Here is a 21,995-nt window from a genome sequence, read left to right as displayed (position 1 = left end):
AAATATACATTGCTAATATATAGAAATATAGTGGATATCTGTGTCTTCATTTTATATCTTGTTGATCATGCAAAACTCATTTGTTAGTTGTATGAGTATTTTTGCACTGTTTCATTTTCCCCCAGTTTGGGCTGTTGAAGGCTTAACTTTTCTCCAAGACCTTTCTTAAACACATTTCCTTCTCTGTGGCCTTTCCAGTTTCCCCTGCCAGATGTAATTTCTTCCTCAATTAAATATACAAATCATTCTGTCCCTACATGTCACTTATCTATTTTTTCTGTATTATGGTGAATTGAATACTTCTCTCATTTCTCCTGTATAATAAGGGATTATAATGGTGTTAAATACTTTTAGTCATAATTCTGTCTCTTCTCATGCTGGGATATTGGCAAATTTCCTCATCTTTCTGACCTCCAGTTGTCTTTTCATTTGTAAATAGAAGTAATAATAACTACTTTGCAGGTTATGGTGAGGACAATGCATGTTAAGAGTTAAATCAATATTACACATACATATTACAATAAATATGTCAATTCACCCCAAATTAATCTGTAGATTTAATACAATTCCAACAAAAATCCCAGCAGGATCTTTACATCCTTTCCCTGGAGTTATACATTCTAGAGAATTTATTGCTGCTTATTTGCTTGTGTCCTCTGCAGTGTCTAGGATAAAGTGTGCCTTCTATAGATATATGTTTAACTGTATTAACAGAATTTAGCACAGGGTAAGGCACACCATCTGTGCTTAGTAAATTCTTTTCTTACGACTCTTCATTGTTTCTATGACAACTTTTATTATTAAATGATATAGTACCAGGAAAGCATGATCTTTTGCAGAAACTGTTGATATATAAATCTTTATTAGCTGGGTCAGTCTGTGAACCAAGGGAAAGGAGGGAAATATTTGTGGGATCATAGCATTAGAGACTACATTGCATCTGGGAGTGTGTACAGGGTTTGGAGTGTATGTATGAAGCTTGTTCCCCGCATTCCTGAGGGAGTCCAGCAGGGTGCACTAAGAGGCCAGAGGAAGGGAATACATCGGGAAATCGTGCAACCTCATAGGAGCTGAGTGTAATATGGTCATGACCTTCAATGCAGAATTACCTAGGTGAGTGTGGGAGGATACTAGGACAGAAAAAAAGTAAGTGGTAGCAGTCAAACATTACAAATTAAAGCATTTCTGGGATATCATTAAAATAATCATTTAAACATTTAATTTTTATATCTAGATTGAAAACTATCCTGCAAAGATTCATATGCATTGCCTCCAAAATAAGTTATAGAAATTTTATTTAATAATTTTATTCTTTACAATATGAGCCTGGTACACATTGGGCAATATGTTTTTCAGAGCTCTAGGAAATAACTATGTTTTTATTTATTAATATGTATATGAAAAAAAATAAAGATAGTAGGTGCTACAGTTTAAATGCCCCCTCCAAAACTCATGTTTGAATTTAACTGCCATTGTGATGGTATTAAAAGGAGAGAGCATTAAGAGATGATTATGCCATTAGGGGCCCACCCTCATGAAAGGATTAATGCTGTTATCATGGGAGTGGGTTATTTATTGTATAAGTGGGTTAGTTACTACAAGAGTGGACTTGTTATAAAAGTTAGTTCAGACCCCTCTTGCTCTCTCTTACACAGTCTCTTGCCCTTTCACCTTCTGTCATGGGATGACACAGCAAGAAAGCCCTTACCAGATGCAGGCCCCTCTATCTTCAACTTCCCAGCCTCCAGAACTCTAAGAAATAAATCTCTGTTTTTATAAAATACTCAACCTCAGGTATTCTGCTATAGCAGCAGAAAATGGACTAAGTCAGAAAATTGATAATGAGAATTGCAGCTGTTGCTATAGCAAATACCTGAAAATGAGGAAGTGGCCTTGGAACTAGGTAATGGGTAGGTGCTGGAAGAATTTTGAGGAACAGGCTGAGAAAAGCCTAGATTGCTATAAATGTAGCATTTAGGGTGATTCTGGTGAGAGTTCAGAAGAGAAGAAACACAGGAAAGTCTGGAACTTCTTAAAGATGACTTAATTGGTCATGATCAGGATGCTGGTAGGAATATGGACAGTAAAGGCCATTCTAATGAGGTCTCAGATGAAAGTGAGAAACAAGGTTTTGGAAACTGGAGTAAAGACCATCCTTGTTATATAGTTGCAAAGAACTTATAATTTTGTCCATGTCCTAGGACTTTGTAGAAGGTGGAATTTAAGAGTGACAAACTAGAATATCTGGCAGAAGATATTTCTAAGCAAAATATTGAAGGAGCTGCATGGCTACTTTTAACTACATATAGTAAGATGTGAGAGGAGAGAAATTATTTAAAGACAGAATTTATAAAAGGGAACAAGAGTAGGAAATTTTGGAAACTTTGCAGCTTGACCATGTAAACAGAGAAAAGGCGTTATTAGGAGCGTAAACCAAGGGTGTGGCCAAGTGACTGTTTGCTGAAGAGATAGAGATAGAAGGGAGTGGGATACTGTTTTTCAACACAACGTAAGAATGACCCCAAAGGCATTTCAGAGATCTTCAAGGCAACCTAGGGCCTTGAGGGCAAGGTTTTCAGACAGGCATCTGAGGAAATTTAGGATTTGCTCCCCAATGCCACCCCAGACTCTGCTCCTCAAGCTCTGGGGCAGCACCCCTCATCTATGACAGCCATGGCTCAAGTGGGCCCAGGTGTAGCTCGACGACTGCTCTGGAAGAGCATAAACCTGGAAGCTATAAATCTTGGCAATGTACATGGTGCTAATTCTGCAGGCACACAGAATGCAAGAGATATGAGGGCAGGGTTTCCTCCACCTAGATTTCAAAGGATGCTGCAAACAGCCTGGTGGCCCAGGCAGAGACTTGTCCTCAGGCACAGCCACCACAGAGCGCCCCCACTAAGGCAATAGCCAGAAGAATTATGAGGTTGGAGTCACTGCATAGAGTCCCCACTAGGTCAATGACTAGTGGGAGTTGTGGGAGTGGGGTAGTCCCCAAGACCCCAGAACTGTAAGACCTCCAGCATGGGACTCCAGCTGGGAAAGCTGCACACCTGAGATTCCAACTCACGAGAGTTGCTGGGTGGAGTAAGCCCAGCAAAGCCAGAGAGGCAGGGCTGTCTAAGGCCTTGGGAGCCCAACCCTCACTCCAGTGTGCCCAGAATGAGGAACATGGAGTCAAAGGAGACCATTCTCCAGCTTTAAGACTTAATGTTGTTTTCCTTGTTGGATTTTGCACTTACTTGGGACTGGTTATCTTTATTATTTTTTCTTTCTTATTTTTCCCTTTTGGAATGAGAACATCTATTGTATGCCTGTCCATCATTGTATTTCGGAAGTACATAACTTGTTTAATTTCACAGTCTTGAGGCTAGGGAGGAATTTGCCTCAGGATGAATCATGCCTTGGGTCTTAGCCATATCTAATTCAGATGAGACTCTGGACTTTGGACTTCAAAGTTGATACTGGAGTAAGTTAAGACTTTCAGGACTATTGGGATGCAATGAATGTATTTTGTATGAGAGAAGGATATAAGTTTTGGGGGGTTGGGGTGAAATGCTATGGTTTGAATATCCCAAACTCATGTTGAAATTTAATTGCCATTGTGACAGTATTATGAGGTGGGACCTTTAAGAGGTGATTATGTCATTAGGGCTCCACGTCGTGAATGCACATGGTGAATGTACTGATGCCATTATCCCAGAAGTGGGTTAGTTATTGTGGGAGTGGGTTAGTTATTGTGGGAGTGGGTTAGTTATTGTGGGAGTGGGTTAGTTATTATGAGAGTGGGCTTGTTATAAGAGTGAGATTGGCTCCCCTCTTGCTCCTTCTCACACCCTCTCTTTCCTTTTGCCTTCCACCAGGGAATGATGCAGCAATAAGACCTTTATCTGACGTGAGCCCTTTGACTTTGGGCTTCGCAGCCCCCAGAACTGTAAGAAATGTGTTTCTTTTCTTGATAAATTACCCAGTCTGTGGGTATTCTACCATAGCAACAACAAGGCAGGCTAGGACAGTATGAGAGAGAGTATTTTAAAAGTGATATAATTGGTCCGTCTTCCTGGGACTGGTTATGACCAACATGGGACTGTAATTGAATAGTCTTTGGCAATGAATATGTGTAGTCATTTTCTAAATGCAACTCAGCAACCTCAAGAGCCACTAATAGGCCAATGTGTTAACTGGATGCCCCTCCTGTTTACTTCCCTCTTCCCATTAGTGCTGAGTGTCACAGCTGAGAAATATATAGGCTCCTTTTGGGTTGGGCAGATGTTCTCAGGGGACCACTAACCTGCAACTCTAGAACCCTCTCTAGTGGTGTGGCCAGCTTAAACTGCTCAGTTAATAGCTTATTCTGCTTCACACTAGAAAAATCAAGGCCATGTAAGGAAGGGTTTTCACTGCTTACACTGAAAACAACTATATTAGGGATATATCACAGAGAACTATATGTCTTAGTGTAGTCACATGTTAATTATATCTAAAGCAGTTTTCCAATTCTAAAGATAAAGGCAACTTCACAATACAATACAAAAGAAAATACTGAGAACTTTAATACTGTTGAAATATGCAATTTGGGGTCTTGGAGATTATGCTCCATACATTGAATTCCATGAATTACACTTATGCATTATTTAGTAGATCAATGCTTGAGAGAAGGAGTAAGATCAATCTGAACTCAATGTCTTTTTTTCAGAGCTTTGTTTCACCAAGAAATAGGAAGAAAAATCAGAGGGGTGCAATTGAAACCATTTATTGAATACTCCATTCTTTTCTTACTGAGGTGAAATGTGATCTTCATCATATGCTGAATGATTACATCTCCCCAAGTCTGTTTGTAGATTTGAATTTATTCCATTGATTTATTTGCCTAGTCCTCTTCTAATGCCACACTCTTTTGATGATGCTTTGATATTTATTTCAATTTGCTTATTTTTTACTTAATAATTATATGACACTATGTACCATATATAATTTTTAATAATTTATAACTACAAAATCATTTTCATCCTCAAATAACTCTATGAAGTGGGTCCCATTATTGAATGCATTTTGTAGATTAGTAGACTGGAGCACTGAGAGGACTCACATAAGTTCTAGATCATCCAATCCATATTCAGTAGAAATGCCAGTGACCACCACAAGACTGCCAAAATTTGAAAGGACTTATTTTCTCATGGTAACTTTTGATCCAATTTTATGTTTCCTTAAGCTCTTCAAAAGAGTTTCACTTCACAGAGCTGTTTTCTGTCCCTGCCTTGTGCCTACCAAGGTAAGAAAAACAATCATTTTTTCTTGTCCCTAAAACACTCCTATTCCCATAAGTCTTTTCATATCGTAGTCAAATTTACTGAAGTTTTGGAAAATGTATAACTGTTATTACATCTCAGCACTTAAAAGGCCTTCAGTTCACATTCAGGGATATGTCATTGGCTGATATTTCTACAGTTTCCAGTATGTATCTATCTATATCTTATCTATATCTGTATATATGTATATTTTTTGCTGTTCTTCCCCTTTCCCATACCCTGTCCCTGCCACACTCTTTTCCCTTTTGTTCTGTATTTTACCTATTTCAAAATCATATGTATAGAAGATTAGCTTTTACCTCCAATGTGTCCCATTAAGGTAGTTGCTAAAAGAATAAAATGGTTTTGTCCTCTGGATTAAAATTATGCCAACTCATTTAGGGACAGAAATAGCTGTAGAAAATTATAACCTTAAATAGTAATTGACTCCTTCCTCCTCATCATCGTTAAACTATTGCTTGTGAATTTATATTTGTGTTTAGTAAACATAAACTCATAGACTTAGAACTGGCAGAAGCTTTTGATACCGTATAGTCTGGGTCCTCTTTTATACACCAGCAGTTCTCAAACTTGGTTGCACATTGGAATCTCCTGGGCATTTAAAAAAATAATGATATCTGGAAATAGCCCTAGATATTCTGATTGAATTAGTTTGGGGTGTTATCTGGCCATCAAGATTTTTTTTTTAAGATCCTAGGTGATTCTAATGCACAGGTAAGTTGAAAATCACTGCTACAGATCCATAAAAATAAATACAAGATCAAACAGAAACAAAGCTGCATTTAAATTCAGTTTGATATTTAGTCCTAGTTTTATTGTGTCCTGTTACCTTGAGTAAGTTTCTTAATGGTTTCTGAGTCGCTATGCACACCACTTGTACTCTGTCTGGGGTTTGAAACTCCTTGCATCTTTAAAGTAATTATTTACTTTCAATTAGAGTGATTAAAAACAAGGGCTCTTTTAGCCAGGTGTGTAAAGGGAAGAGAAGGATTTTAAGGAAAGAGTAATAAAGAACACATGTTTTCAATACATTGAAAAGTCCCTTATGTTTAATTACTATTCTGTGTAATGAATTACCAATGCAGTGGCTGAAAAGAGAACCCATATTAGTTCACAGTTTTGTAGGTCAGAAGTCTGGCATGGCATGGCTGGGTTCTCTGCTCTTCCAAGGCTGAAACCAAGATGTTAACCAGTTGAGTTTCTTATCTGAAGGCTCTGGAGAAAACTCCTCTTCTAATCTCATGCTTACCATCAGCAAAATTCAGTTCCTTTTGTCTCTGAGATTTCCATTTCCTTGCCGGCTGTCAGCTGGGAGCTCTTATAAGCTCCTAAAGGTCACCTGCATTCCTTGCTATACTGTCCCCTTCATCTTCCAGCTAGTGATGGCATGGAGGTCAAATCCTTGTTGTGTTTTGAATTTTTACCTTCCTCCTCTGTCATTTGCTAGAAAAAATAGTCTGTTTCTAAAGAATTCATGTGACTAGGTCAGACCCATCAAATAATCTTCTTATTTCAAGGTTGACTGATTTGGAATCTTAATTACATCTGCAAAAGTCCTTCACAGCAGAACCTGGATTAGTGTTAGATTGAATAACTTGGAGAAGTTGTATGTACACCAGGGGCCAGGAATTTTGGGACTATCTTAAAATTTTGTCTACTACATTCAAGATTCATATATGGTTTGGATGCTTTTTATTTCCTATACTTGATTCTGAGAGCAATGTTGAAGTATTATTGAAAATCTTTCACGCCACACTGACGAAAGAACAAATCTGTTTAATAAAACAATCAAACAGCCAATCACCTTGATCCCCTAAATATAAGAAGTAATCAACCTTCATTCCCCACAGATGTTGAAGAACTTCAACAGAACTTCCCACGAACAAGGGTAGGAAGAGCATTCCAGGGCAGAAACAATACACAAAAAGGCTACAGAGTGAAAATGAGCAGTGATTCCCAGAAACTTGACGTGAAGATTTTAAACGATAAAGTATGGATTTATGTTTTAGAACTGTCATCCTGCTGTCAGAGGACAGACAGTTGCAGGGCAGGTCAGAAGCTGGATGATCAGGGAGGAAGATTCCAAAAGGGAAGTGATGATGATGGGTGAGGCAGAGGGGAAGGAGAGAATGTTAAGGAAGAGGAATGGATTTGCTGCCTGATCACAAGAGTGAGTGAGGGAAAGAGGAGGAGATTAGCACTATCAAGTTTTGTGTCAAGTTTTATTGATTGTTCCCAGAAGGGTTGTACAGGGCCGTCTGAAGTCTTGGATGCTATGTTTTGGGGTTAGGGAGGTAAAGCAGGAGGCAAAAGAAAGGAATGGATTAGTGCAACCGCTTACAATCAGAGAGAACACTTGCTTGCTTTTCTGCAATGCTGGAGAGGCTGGTAAGTGCCCACAGGTGTATAACAATAGGAAGGAGGGGCTTGCCCTTGGCATCAGATTTGGCCTTAGGGCTATATTAATTTTAAACCCTTAGCCTTTTTCTCCTCTCTTTCTGCTTTCCCCTTACCCGTGCATGCACCTCAGCCACCTCCACTCTTGTGCCCAGAGGAATAACACTCAATAAAATAATGATTACTTACACTTAGAATGTTAATGGTTACCAAGCACTATTCACAGGCATTGATCGATTTGATCCTCATCACAGCACTGTGAGGTTGGCAGGGCACATGTCCTGCCCATTTGATAGAAAGAGGAACAAAATCTCAGATGAAATGATTTGGTCCCGTATTTAGTAAGTGGCAAAGCCCTATCCGGAACCCAAGTCTTCTGATCAAGAGTACGGTGCTCTTTCTACTACATTGCCTCTCAATGCACTGTGAGACAAGTGCATGTAAAGGAACATTGCATTTTATACAAGGATCTAGAGTGGTGGATCTAGAGTGGAGTTTGCTAAGCTCCCACTTCAACTACTTCCCTTATTAGGCTCTAACATTTCTGGGTTACAAGACACACATACCTAACTGCTAGAGAGCACCCAATACCTAACACACAGGGACAGCCCATTCTTCCTTGGGCCAGCAGAATTATTCGAAATACCCAATCTCTTGACAGTCCACAAAACCCAGCTAACCCCACCCTACTTGCCATGTGTAAGCCACCTCCTACAGTTGCAGCTGGCTGTTACCTTGTTCCCAGGTGCAACCCCCTATGGGGTCCTTCCTGACAGCCTTCTCTTGTCTGGGTCTGTAAGTGAAAAATATAATTCTGATTTTTATCTATCCGAGTATCTTCTCATTATGTACTTCCATACAAAGAACCAACAATCATACCTAATATTATATCATTGTTACAATAGTTCTTATCCTTAGATGCACAATGGAAACATCCTGAGAACTTTACAAACTACTGATGCTTGGGTCTCATCTCAGAGATTCCTATTTAATTGGCATGAGGACTGGGAATGAAAAGGCCTCCAAATGAAAAGGTCTTTTGTGTAACTAAGGTAGAGCCCCTGCTCTCAGTCTAGATATTATGGGTATGGAGAAGTTCAGGAATGAAAAGAGATCTCTTGAAAGTCCAGTATTTCCAATACCCCTTAGATTGCCTAGATTTTGCCAGATATTCTTATTCTTGATTTGGCTTCAACCATGTGTAAAAGCTATCAATGAAAAATTAAAAACTCTGAGTTTACAGATATTGGAAAAGTACTAAGGAATAGTTTGGTAAAAGATCCTAAATCAGAAGTCTTCTGCATCAGTAGAAATTATGGCCAATATTTAGTGTTTTTCAGGCACTGTGAGAGCTGTATCTATTTTATCTTATTCTACCTTCACAGTAAAGCTCTGAAGGAGTTATTAATCTTGATTTTACAAGTGATGAAACAGAGGCACAACTATTAAAATGCAGAGTCAGGATTTGAGCCTCAAATATTGGTCTGTTTGATTTCAAAGCCAATAGCCTTAGCTAGTGAATTACACCTACTGATAACTTTGAAAAATATAATACACCAATAGCAAGCTACTTATTGCATCATTATCACCCATTAGAGGACACAACATACACACAACATATACACTTGAGCACACTTACATTAAGGTTACATATGCTCACATACACAGACCCCATAACAGGACGACCTTATGTACTACATAATTAACATGGCAAGGTAAATGACATCTCCTGAAAGCTGAGTTTAACATTGTTAACCTATAGTACAAGGATTATAAAGGGATTTAGTGTGATGGAGTAGAAATGTATTAGAAATTAGGAAACTTGCATCAGTGACCTCTTCCATTGTGCCTCCATACCAGGGACCAACTTTTAAGACCCTCGATTAGCTACTATCCTTCTTTGCATCTGGGTGTCCAAAGTTGTACAATGTAGCGTATGCATTGAATGATCTTTACGAACCTTTCTAGTTGAAAAGGCAATAATTTTATTTTTTATTATTTGAAGCAATTGTATATTGATTTCCTTTTTTCTAGTACTTATTCATTTAACTTATTGGTCTTCGATTATTTGTTTTATTTTTGAAATTTAATTTAAATCAGACAAATAGTTTATTAATAGCAAAATAATGATGACAATTACTATGATAATAACATAAGTTTATGAAACACTAAATTCTAGATATATTTGTGAATTACATATGTTGACTCATTTACTTTTCATAAGGGTCCAAAGAAGTAGGAGCTATTACCCTCATTTTAGAGCTGATGAAGTGAAGGTAGAGTTGACAAGGTAAGTAGCCTGCCAGAAGTCACGTAGCTGGTATATGGCAGAAGACTGAGGCAGTCCAGCTCCTGAACTTGTTCTTTAGACTGTTACACTCTTCCAATTATTTTTAGATGCTAAAAATGGAAGATTGACATGCTAACTAGTAGAGTTTACTTAATGTTAAAAATTTGTGGAAGCATAAATGATAAAATCGCTATCTACATTTCAATGGTATTTGATTTAACAAAATTCTCTTCCTCTACCACCCTTCCCTGACACATACCCATACACATATACACACTCATAATATCTTGAAACCCATTATTTATTTTATTTATGGCCCAGGTGACAGATAATCTTGAGGATATTCCTCTATGAGAACAGTATAAATGTCATATTTAGAAAAAATAAGAGCATCTTTTTTTGTGTGTTCAGGAAATTATGTCATCTCACTTTTCTCTGTCTCCTGGGAATTTAATTAAAACAATAAAATACAGCTACCATAGTTTGTCACAGAATGATGATAGCAGAATACAACAGTGCATAGTTAATCCTCTCTATCCACAATGCTGCCTCATATGCACATTCATCCAAAAGCTGATGATGCCAGTCATATCAATAAAGGGCAACGAGCTCACTGCAGAATCTGTGGGATTGGCTGATTACACAGCAGCGTTTCAATTCTCAGCTGTAAAGATCTAGAAAATACACAGCAGCACAGGAAGTTGTCTTCACTGTGGCTGTTGGTTACCATGGTTTCTGGGTCTAAAGGTAGAGCTGTTGCAGCAGACAGGCTTCTGAGCCCAAACCCTCACTCCCAAGGCAAAATACTGAATTGGTGCAATAATCTAGATAATTCTCACAATGTGAAGCAAAGATTGCTTTTTCCTCCCTCTGGAATTATCTGTCAGGATGATAACTTTAAATCATTTCCCACCATCTGCATGATATGTTTCTTGCCCCTCATGGAACATGAATTAACAGGAGGTAGACAGCTCTGTGCTTTAATGTGAAAACTAAGTTTTGCAGAAATTTCTGTCTTTCTAATAAATCCTATATAGTTGAACATATGTTAATGAAATATTACATGATAAATGTTTGTATTTTAGATATTAAGACAGGTGAAACACATAAGGACAAACGTAAAACATTATAGGTAGTGTCCAACTCACGAATATGTCACTTTCCCGGTTTATGTATTAATTAGTTGTTTAGGAACCCTTAGAGCATTTTTCTGTAGAAAATAGTCTGGCTGACTTGTTTTTTCATGTTTACTCTGTGAAAACGTACCTAGCATTACATGTGCTTGAAGTATGTTGCGATTTTTCTGGTTCCTGGAATCAGGAGTCTTTTGTTGTTATAAGAGGAGGGATCAGAAACAATCAGAAACACGAGGGATGGATCTATGGGAAATTCTACATTAGGTCCTAGTTCCTCCTTGTCGTTGTTCACCTGTGCCCCTCAACTCTGCTCAGACCTATGAGCTGTTCTGAATCTCCTTCCAGGCACCACACTCAGGAGACCCACGGGCCCTTACATTCTGTTCTCTAACTTACCTATGAATTATTCTCTGGATTCTCTGCTTATCAATCAGAAGCAATCTGATGAATATAATTAATACCAAAAACAAATCCAGATTTCTTACAAAGAATATGCAGATTTCTTTTTTTAAAGCAGTTCTCTACCATGTATGTTGACTTTATAATTATTATCACAATATTACTTAAAAAGCTATAGACCTATTACAGGTATACATTTCTTATACATATTGCTTTTAGTACAACCATAAATTGAAACCATAAAACATGTATAAATCAAATGTAAAGCCAGAAAATTCAAATAGCATTGATATTATATAATGAATTACCATTGCCTGAAACTAAAGAGTTGATATTGATTTTAATAATAGAAAGATGTATTGATGTATTTTATATTTTACTTGTTGTTAGATTGACTCTTAATCTCTGAGTATGAGAGACATCATTGGGTCACTTATATCAGTGGTCCTCAACCTTTTTGGCATCAGACACTGGTTTCATGGAAGATAAATTTTCCGTGGTTGGGGAGGGGATGGGGGTAGAGCTCAGGTGGTGATGTGAGCAATGGGGAGTGGCTGTAGTGGCTGTAAATACAGATGAAGCTTCACTTGCTCTCCTGCGGCTCACTTCCTGCTGTGCAGCCTGGTTCCTCACAGGCCATGGACTGGTACCAGTCTGCAGCCTGGGGGTTGGCAACTACAGACTTATATTATTATTTTTATGATTTTTCTTGTTGAACAATAAACTATTTTTTTTTTACCATCAATCATTCTGAAGAGACAATCAATTTAACAATATATAGCAAAATAAAGCCGAAACATATTTTTTATTTCTTAGTGGCACTCAGTGTTTATTAGCTGGAACATATATAATGATCTGCTAATGAGCTGTTATAAGTTAGTAACTGTAGAAATATTAATAGAATCTACACAGTATATCTATTCTTGTTGGTAATGGGGAAAGGGCTGCTGTGAGAAAAGCTTTTTGAGTTTGGCAATTCTGCAGCACTATGTTCCACATAATGACTCAGTTTTCACCTTAACTTTTTTCTACTTAACCAATCAAAAAAGTCTTCTCAAATCCCTGGCAGGGTTCCCTATTTTACTGCCAACTACTTTCAAATGTCTGCAAGGCCATTCATGATTTGCAATCCCCCTGTGTTGCCTCTCTGACTTAAAATCCTAAATTCCCTTAAATGCCTCTACTTTTCTTTTTTTCTCTATAGAATTTTATTATCATTCTTCTCCTGCTAAAATGCAAGCTGCACAAGGTTATAAGTCATTGTTTTGTTCACTGATGTATTACAATAGAATGCTACTTGGAACATGTAAATGGTCAATGATTATTAATATTTGTCAAACAAATGAAAAAACATAATAGAGAAAGTTTATTAACACATCTAGTGTTCCCCCATTGCTAAAGAGAATTTTGTTTACTCAGCTGATTATCTTCCCCCAAATATAAGAATTTTCTCTTTCTTAGTCTTATATTTGAGATTTTGTGATTCAGAATTAGGAATATAGACTGGAATTTAGAAAAGAGGACTGGAGAAACAGGAAGATGGGAGGAGAACAAAGGCAAGGACAGAATGCTAACCAAATGTGTATAGCTTCATGCATGGCAGCGGGTAGGGAGTTGAGTTGAGGGTTTAGAGACAGAGATATTCTGGAGGGTTGGTGAACTGGAGCTGGAGAGGCAGGAGAAGATTGCTTTGAAAAGTGTTACCATGGGTTAAGAAGTAGATCCTCTTTAAATTACTTCCACTTATTTGAGCTCTTAAAGAGGGTTTCTTTGCATTAAAAGCCATACCAACAGCCTTGAGGTACCCTGCCTCATATTCATAGTACATGCATATTTGTCTTTCTCTTGAACTAAACTGATTAGGGTTATAAATGTACACAATATTATATTGTATTTAGTTATAAATTATTGAAAGTCAATACTAAATAATAAGGTAGGTATTTGAATGACAATCTTAACTTTAAGAAATTATCAAGGAAATAAGAAAAAAATGAGAAAAACACCCACAAATTTAAAAACATATAGAACTCCATGAATAGAATCTTGGCTGAAAATGATAAACGGCCTTTAACTTTACCAAAAGGAATTTTCAGAGAGCCCAATGTTACCGTGTAGATGTCTCACCGCCAGGGAGAACTCTGCATTCCTCCAGAGGGATCACAGGAGACCACCCCATTCTCCAGAGACATCCAACTTTGGTCTGTTCTTAAAGTAGGCTTTTCCAATGGAGTTTAGCTCCCTGGACACTCTGAGCTCCCTCTAAGACTTCAGCAAACACCAAGCTCCGGACCTTACACCAGGGCCAAATGGCCACACACATGCATTCTGGGCAAGTGAATAATTCATTCATTAAAACTCTTTGCTGACTATTGGACATGGCTCAAAAAGTTCCCTAATCTTTCTTAAGTTAAATTTAGGCATATTTGCTAGAATAGCATTCCAAGTAGGATGGATAATGGTAGAACTAGATCTATTATAATGATGAATTATAATGTTAAGCATTAACCTTAATAAAAGTTGATGATATGCCTTTCTGGGTTACAAGCATTAATAGTGGCATCACTGGCGGAAGCCTCACCATCGCAGAAATTGTTGCTAATGTCATTGCCTCTTCTGTCCATCTGTTCTTTTGGCTCCTTCACCCTTCAATTCCCTAGTTGCATTTGGCTGTCTCTCATAAGGTTTCAATTTGCTGTGCCTCGCATTTTCTTAGGGGTAAACTTGCTAATACCCAAGCATCACACATGTATTATTTAGGTCCCTGGTAGTACATGCACTGTCTCAAGATAATTGCTAATTTAAAAATCTAAGACAGCACCCATTGAACATACACTCATGATCCTTTTCATTAAAACAGCTCTAATCTCATGAGTGTCCTAATAGAAAATCTCGAGCTGAATAGAAAAGACAGTATTTCTTCCTGAATTCTTATTCTTTTATTTCCATAATGAATATATACTTTTATTTTCATACTTTTATGCACTGTCACACAAAATAAGATGCAATTACCAACCTAAAAGAAACATTGTAAATATGAAATATGTATCAAATGCAGGCAAAACTACTCTTTTAATGCATATGCCATATGACCATAGCTACTTAAAATAATAGCATTCAGAGATGAAAAAGTTTAGTAACAGAATTTCCTCTACTTAGAACACTGTTTCTCATGATGGTTGTCAGGCCCCTGCATAAACACTTTTAACAAATTATTCTCTAATAAGGCAGCTCATTCCACTTTTAAAGAGCACTGTTTGAAAAGTCTTTCTTAACATAGACTTAATTCATTTCGTTATAATTTCTAGCAGCTAGTTTCTGCAAATTTCTCCTAGAGAGCTATTATTCATAGTTTGAATTTAACTATCACATGCCCACCCTTCAAATATTTGAAGATGGCCCACATTTACAGATAAAGTAAAAGAAATACCATAAAATGAAATAAGGGGGTACCGTATATTAACAAAGTGAAAGGAAACAAAGACATTAATTGACATAAATGAAAGTAAAGACAGGAATAAGACTGAGAACAAGAATAAAGACAGAAAGTACCTTGAAGCACTGGAACCAAAGAATGCATGGGAGTCCGTAAATTCACAGAATGACACTTGACCTTCAGTAGAAAAGCTGTGTAGAACTCTGCAAAGCTAACTGGGATGCCCAAGGAAAAGCAAAATCAGCCATGTGGTTGGTGACTAGAGTAGAGTGACCATAGAGAAGGTAAGCTGCTGCTTTGGCCATGCAAGGTAGATTTGGCCAATAAGAAGAGGTGTTCTGTGATGGTAATGGCTCCCAATGTGCAGAGGCAACTATATGATCATCCAGTGAGACCATCAAGAAGTGTTTCTTCTTTTTCTTAAAGCACATATATGGAGAGGAGAAAGTGTTCTCACATGTAAAATAAATGTAATACACCTGATTAGGACTGTGTCATCCTATATTGATAATCATGATTGTCAAATATATATAGTCGAGTCATGACTGAGCTAGGCGACAGTGAGACAGACCACACCACTCTGTATGTTTGACATTTTTCTCCTTAAGGTTTTTTCTCAAGAACATCTTCCTTGTTTCCCTGAATTTGGCAGCCAGTAGCTTTATACAACTTAAGTCTTCTTAATCCCTAGTAAGTAGCTACAGACTGGAAGAGACTTAGGATTTTTTCTAATATAAAGGAAGTCAGAGGTCCCTGGAAGACCTGAGATTACTCATGTTAGGCTGCACTTAGTAATAGTTGGTCTAGGTGTTTATGGTAGAGTAAATAATGGCCTCTCAGGAATATCTATATCCTAATCCTTAGAATCTGTAAATGCTACCTTATATGGCAAAAATGATTTTTCAGATATGATTTAAGTTAAAAATCTTGAGATGAAAAGATTATTTTGGATTAGGCTGGTGGGCCCTAAATATAGTTACAAGGGTCCTTATAAGAGAGATGCAAGAGATCAAAGTTAGTAGTAGAAGACGTGAGGACAGAAACAAGAGATCGAGTGGTGCAGTCCCTGGATAAGGAATGCAGGCAGCCTCTGGAAGTTGGAAGAGCAAGGAGCAGATTCTATCCTGGAGCTTCCAGAAGAAACAGACCCTTTGGACACTTTGATGTTAGCCCTGTAAGACTCATTTTGGATTTCTGAGCTCCGTAACTGTAAGAGGATAAATTTATGTTGTTTTAAGTAACTGTTTGTGGTAATTTATTACAGCAGCAATAGGAAACTAACACAATATTGTATATGTTTTCTATTGATTTACCTTCTTCCTATAAATCCAGTATAAGAGCATTTGTTTCTATATCAGCCATCCCCAGGGTGCTGTGAGAAGAAGGCGACTGCAGGAGTCTAAACTCAACCATGCAACGCAACATGAAACTGAATTATATCAGTCAAGGTCTGTCTGTTGCAAGGATCAGAAAACAACTCAGACAGATTTAAGCAGAAAATGAATTTACTGAGAGGATATTGGGAATATCACAGAAACTGTAGGATTTGAAAAATACATAAGAACAAGAGAGTTAGGCATCAGCCAGCACCAGCCTAAAAAGCATTCCTCAAATGAGTCCTATGAAGACACTGCTACTGACACTGCCACTCACCACCATGGCTCACGTGGTAGTCCACCAAGGCACTATGACACCAAGCACCATCCTGGTCGTCTAACCCTGATGTCTCTGGAAACCTAATGTTTTTGCTGGAGTTACCATGCTCTGTCACCAGAATAGGCTTTTCATGGACCCTACCTCTTTGAATCATTAACTCTGGTTCATAGTGTGAGTTGGACAAATCTGATTGGTCAAGTTTGGATCATGTGTGGCATATCCTAGCTGCAAAGGAAGCTTGGAAAATGAGCATCTGCTTGTTTAAGCTTCAACAGAGAGAGGTTCTCTTTTTCTCACTAAGACTAATAAGACATAAATTCCCAAAATATAAGAAAGGATTTCAAATGACGGGTGGCTTAAAAAGGTACGAATGCTGACAACCTAAATGTTAAGGGAAACTGGTATAAAATGTACTGCTATAGAAGCAGGAAAATGAACATAAAAATATAATATGTAACAATATGCAGGATATTTTGAGACTTGGGCAGAGAAGACTTAAAACTTTGAAAAAAAAATCCAAACCCACAAAAGGAAAAATATCACTATTCAGAAGGAATAATAATTATAGTTAACATTTGTTAAGCTTGTGTATATACCAAGCACTCTTCTATTAATAAGTATTTAACATATGTTAACTCTGTTAGTCTTTATAGGAAAGCACTGTTATCCTCATTCGTAGGTAAATAAATGGAGCCATCGTATGTTTAAATAACATGCCCTAGGTCACAAATCTAGAAGTAGCAGACTATAAACCCAGGTAGCCTGACCCAGAGCTGTAATCACTAGAGTTTACTGATTACTGGGAAAAAGCTCAGCTTCTTTAAAAGAAACAAACAACAACAATACTGTCTTTTTGATTTAAAAAGTCAGACATGCTTATTGTAGGAGCAGCAAACAATACAGAGGTTTATTTGGGGAGAAATTAATAGTGCTCTTCTTTGTTTCCCATAAATCCCATCCCACCCAGATAGTATAATGCAAGTTCTTAAGTTCTCTAAATTGAGTGTTAGGCTGGCACTATGTTCAGGTGGCTACATGTATATAAACTCTCATGAAACCAAGATTTGGTAAGCTGAGGACACTATCTCAACGAGGATAAAAGGGAAGAGAAACCTAATGTTTATGATGTGGAAGCCTTCTGTTGGGCTTTTATTTCATCCATTTTCTTCCTGAGCCCATCTTTCATGTTTGGTTTTGGATAGCCTTTATGTACAATTTGCACTCAGATAATGAGCCAATAACAATGATACAGTGAATTTAAATTACATTTGCATAGCTTTTTATTATTATTATTTTTAGTTTTTGGCTTCAAGATGGCTGAGTGAATTTGGTGACTCTAGCCTAATGAATTAAATTGTAACTGAGGACTATATTATCTAAGAACATTTGTCATTTGTACTAGGGTAGGGTATGTGGAGATATATATATCTCCATAAAAGTGTCTTCAGAAGCACTTTCAATCAATAGTCCTTCTCCATTGATTTTTGTAATAAGCACTGTTCCTTAAGACTCTGGTTTATAGATGTTAATCATTGAATTACATCACAGGATGAAATGTCTTTCCATTTTGGGTAATTACATCTCAGGATGAAGTGGAAAATTGTAGGAAATGCACATTTCACCTGCTCCTCAAACTTCCAATTCTCTTACCCAAATCTTTACTCCCAGCTAAATGATCTGGCTTTCTTACTCACAAGTGAAAATATTGAAACTATCAGTAGAGCACTTCAATAAAATGCCACACAGACATCTTCCCACCTCCCAGCTTCTGCCTTCTTTCTTTTTTTCTTATTTATTTATTTAAGAGATGAGGATCTCACCCTGTCACCCAGGCTGGAGTGCAGTAGTGTGATCATAGCTCACTGTAATCTCGAACTCCTGGGCTTAAGCGATCCTCTCATTCTCTTGCCTCAGCCTCCTGAGTAGCTGGGACTACAGGCCTGCACCAACATGGCCTGCATAATTTTTTTTTTTCATATTTTTTAGAGATGGATCTTGCTATGCTGCCCAGGGTGTTCTCCAACTCCTGGCCTCGAGTGATCCTTCTGACTCAGTCTCCTGAGTAGCTGGGATTATAGACAGGAGCCACTGTACATGGAAGCTTCTGCCTTCTTATATTCTGCCCCCTGCCTCATTACAATAGAATTGTCTGTGCCCTTAAGGCACATGCCCCATTCATGTGCTGGATTCCATTCCTTCTCTCCTACTCATGGGGTCACTGCTCCAGTAATTCTCCCTTCCCCTCAGTGTTGGTGGAGAAAACACTACCATCCTGACTGCTATCACTGTAATACATTTTTCCCCTGGAAAGTAATTTAATTATTTACTAACGACGCTCTAATGGACAATTACACAGCCTGACACACAACAGAATATCCATTCATGTGTCCCCAAATCTCCACAATAAGTCAGCTGCCTCAATTTTTGTGTTTCTTCCTTTCTCCTGTATTCTCTCTCAAAAGACCCAGACTGGGCTGGTTCCCTCATTTTTTCATCTCCCTCCTATCCCCAACATTCACCTTTGAAACTTCCTCAGACCTGGCGGACTCAATCTTGTGTGTGTGTGTGTGTGTGTGTGTTGGGTGGGGGGGATGGAGGAGGGAGCAGGATTCAGAAAGTTTTAAGCAGGGAGGGGAGTTCCTTGAGGTTTCTTTCTTATTTCATTTTAAAAAAACTTGTTAATTGGAAAATACAACATGCATCAACAAAAGCACATGTAAGATAAATGTTCAGTTGGAGAGTACTTATAAAGCAAACACCATTTAACAGTCATGCAGGTAAAGTAAATTGCGTATCAACAGTTCCCCCAGGTGTCCCTTCCCAGACACAACCATTTTGGTCCTTGGCCTAAAGTAATCACTATTCAGAATTATTTTTAAATCATTTTGTCAAACATTTGAAAATATTTAAGTATGCATTTGTAAACAATATTGGTTAGGTTTATCTGTTTTTATACTCTATAAAGGGAACTATAACATACGTGCAATTTTGTGTCTTGCTTCATTTGTACAATGTTTTATTTTTTAGTTAATTATTTATTTATTTCAGGATATTATGGGGTACAAACATTTTGGTTAGATGTTATGACTTTGCCACACCGAAGCCATGATTTGAGGTGTGCCTTTTCCCCCTTACAATTCTCATTGCATTCTTTAGTTGTGAGTTTACCCACCCCCAAGACCCTAATCCCTGAAGAATATTACTACCGTGTGAGCACCATAGTGTTGATCAGTTAGTGCCAATTTGATGGCGGGTACATGTGGACTCTATTCTTCCATTCTTGTGATACCTCACTTCACAGGATGGGCTCAAGTTCTATCCAGGAAAATATAAGAGGTGCTAGATCAGTGTCGTTTCTTATAATTGAGCAATATTCCATTGTATACATATACCAAATTTTATTAATCCACTCATGAATTAATGGGCACTTGGGTTGTTTCCACATTCTTGCAATAGGGAATTGTGCTGCCATAAACATTTGGGTGCAGCTGTCTTTATTATAGAATGTCTTTTGTTCTTTTGGGTAGATGCCTAATAGTGCTATTGCTGGATCGAATGGTATTTCTATGTTTAGCTCTTTGAGGTATCTCCAAATTCGTTTCCACAGAGGTTGCACTAATTTGCAGTCCCACCAGCAGTGTAAGAGTGTTCCTGTCTCTTCACATCCTCAACAGCATTTGCTGTTTTGGGATTTTTTGATAGAGGCCAATCTCACTGGGGTTAGGTGATATCTCATTGTGGTTTTGATTTGCATTTCTCTAATGATTAGAGATGTTGAGCATTTTTTTATATGTTTGTTGGCCATTATTCTGTCTTCTTTTGAAAAGTTTCTGTTCATGTCCTTTGCCCATTTATTGATGGGGTTGTTTGATTTTTTCTTGTTGATTTTTTTAAGTTCTAGATAGATTCTTTTTATCAGCCCTTTATCAGATGTGTAGAGAGCAAGTATTTTCTCCCATTCTGTAGGATGTCTGTTCATTCTAATGATAGTTTTCTTGGCTGTGCAAAGCTTTTTAATTTGATCAAGTCTCATTTATTTATTTTTGTTGCTGCTGTGATTGCTTAATGTTGCTGTATGTAGCTGTAGATTGAGCATGTTTGTTTTTGTATAGCTTTCCATTGTATTATTATACCATGAATTATTTACCAGTTTTACTGATGTTATACATTGCATTGTTTCCGATCTGAACCAGTTGTTCACAATCATGCTAAAATAATTCTTGTATATATCTTTGAGATATGTATGTTGAATATTTAGGGGTAAAATGGATGGTTCATAGGCTATGCATATATTTAACTCTAGTAGCTAGTGCAAATCTTAGCAATTTATACTCTCACCAGCTGTGAAAGATTCAATTTTCCACATTTTCACCAATACTTTACATTATTAGTTTTGATTTTTAAAATGTAAGTCATTCTTCTGCATACATACTGGCTTTCGTTGTTGAAGAAATTCCATTATTACCTCTGCCTGTCATAAAACAAGTTCATGTAGACATGGTCCCTTTCTGGGCCATTATTTTCTCACTTTCCATTTCTGACACTTACTTTAACTGTACCCTTAGTGCTGTCCTGCAGTCCTCCTACATTCCTGTAAGCACTCTGTCCCTCTCTCCTAGATTGACTACTTTGTCTTAGTCTCTGTCCTTACATACTGAAGCAGAATTGTTGCCTGAACTCCATGCTTTTATATCCAACTGCCAACATCCCCACTCAGAGGTCCACTAGGTACTAACATTTAAAAAGTCCAAAATTGAATTCTTGTCCCCCAACCCCAGACCTGTTCCATGTCCACAGTTCAGATGACAACAACTTCATCCTTACACTTCATCAGACCAAATCCCCTGGAGTCATCCTTGTCTCCCCTCTGACTCTCACACCCATGCCCAGGCTCTCAGCAAAATATCCTGAGCATCTATTCATGTCTCATCATTTCTGTTTCTACAACCCTAGAAAAAAATCATCATCATATCGTCTCTGGATTGGTGGAATTACCACTCATTGGCCTCATTCTTCCATGTCCCCTCTTTATACAACACAGCACAGCCAGAGAGATCTTGCTGGAATGCATTGCAGATCACTCCTCAGCTGAAAATTCTCCAGCAGTTCCCATTCTACTCAGAGTAAATGCTAGAGTATTCACAATGGTCTAAAAGGCCCTATTCAACACGCTGCCCTATTATTTCTATGACTTCATCTCCTGCTACTCTCTGCTTCCCAGGACACCTGCCATGTTGGCCTCTGTACTGTTCCACAAACAGGCCAGGTTGGCCTGTACCAGCCTAGGGCTTTGGTACTGGAAAGCTTATCTCTCAGGTAACCTCCTGATCTATCCCTTCAACTCTCTTGGATCTTCATTTACACTTAACCTTTTC

This window comes from Propithecus coquereli, unplaced genomic scaffold (assembly GCF_000956105.1).
Source record: "Propithecus coquereli isolate 6110/MARCELLA unplaced genomic scaffold, Pcoq_1.0 Scaffold200, whole genome shotgun sequence".
In the NCBI taxonomy this organism is placed as follows: domain Eukaryota; kingdom Metazoa; phylum Chordata; class Mammalia; order Primates; family Indriidae; genus Propithecus; species Propithecus coquereli.
This window is presented reverse-complemented; position numbering follows the sequence as displayed.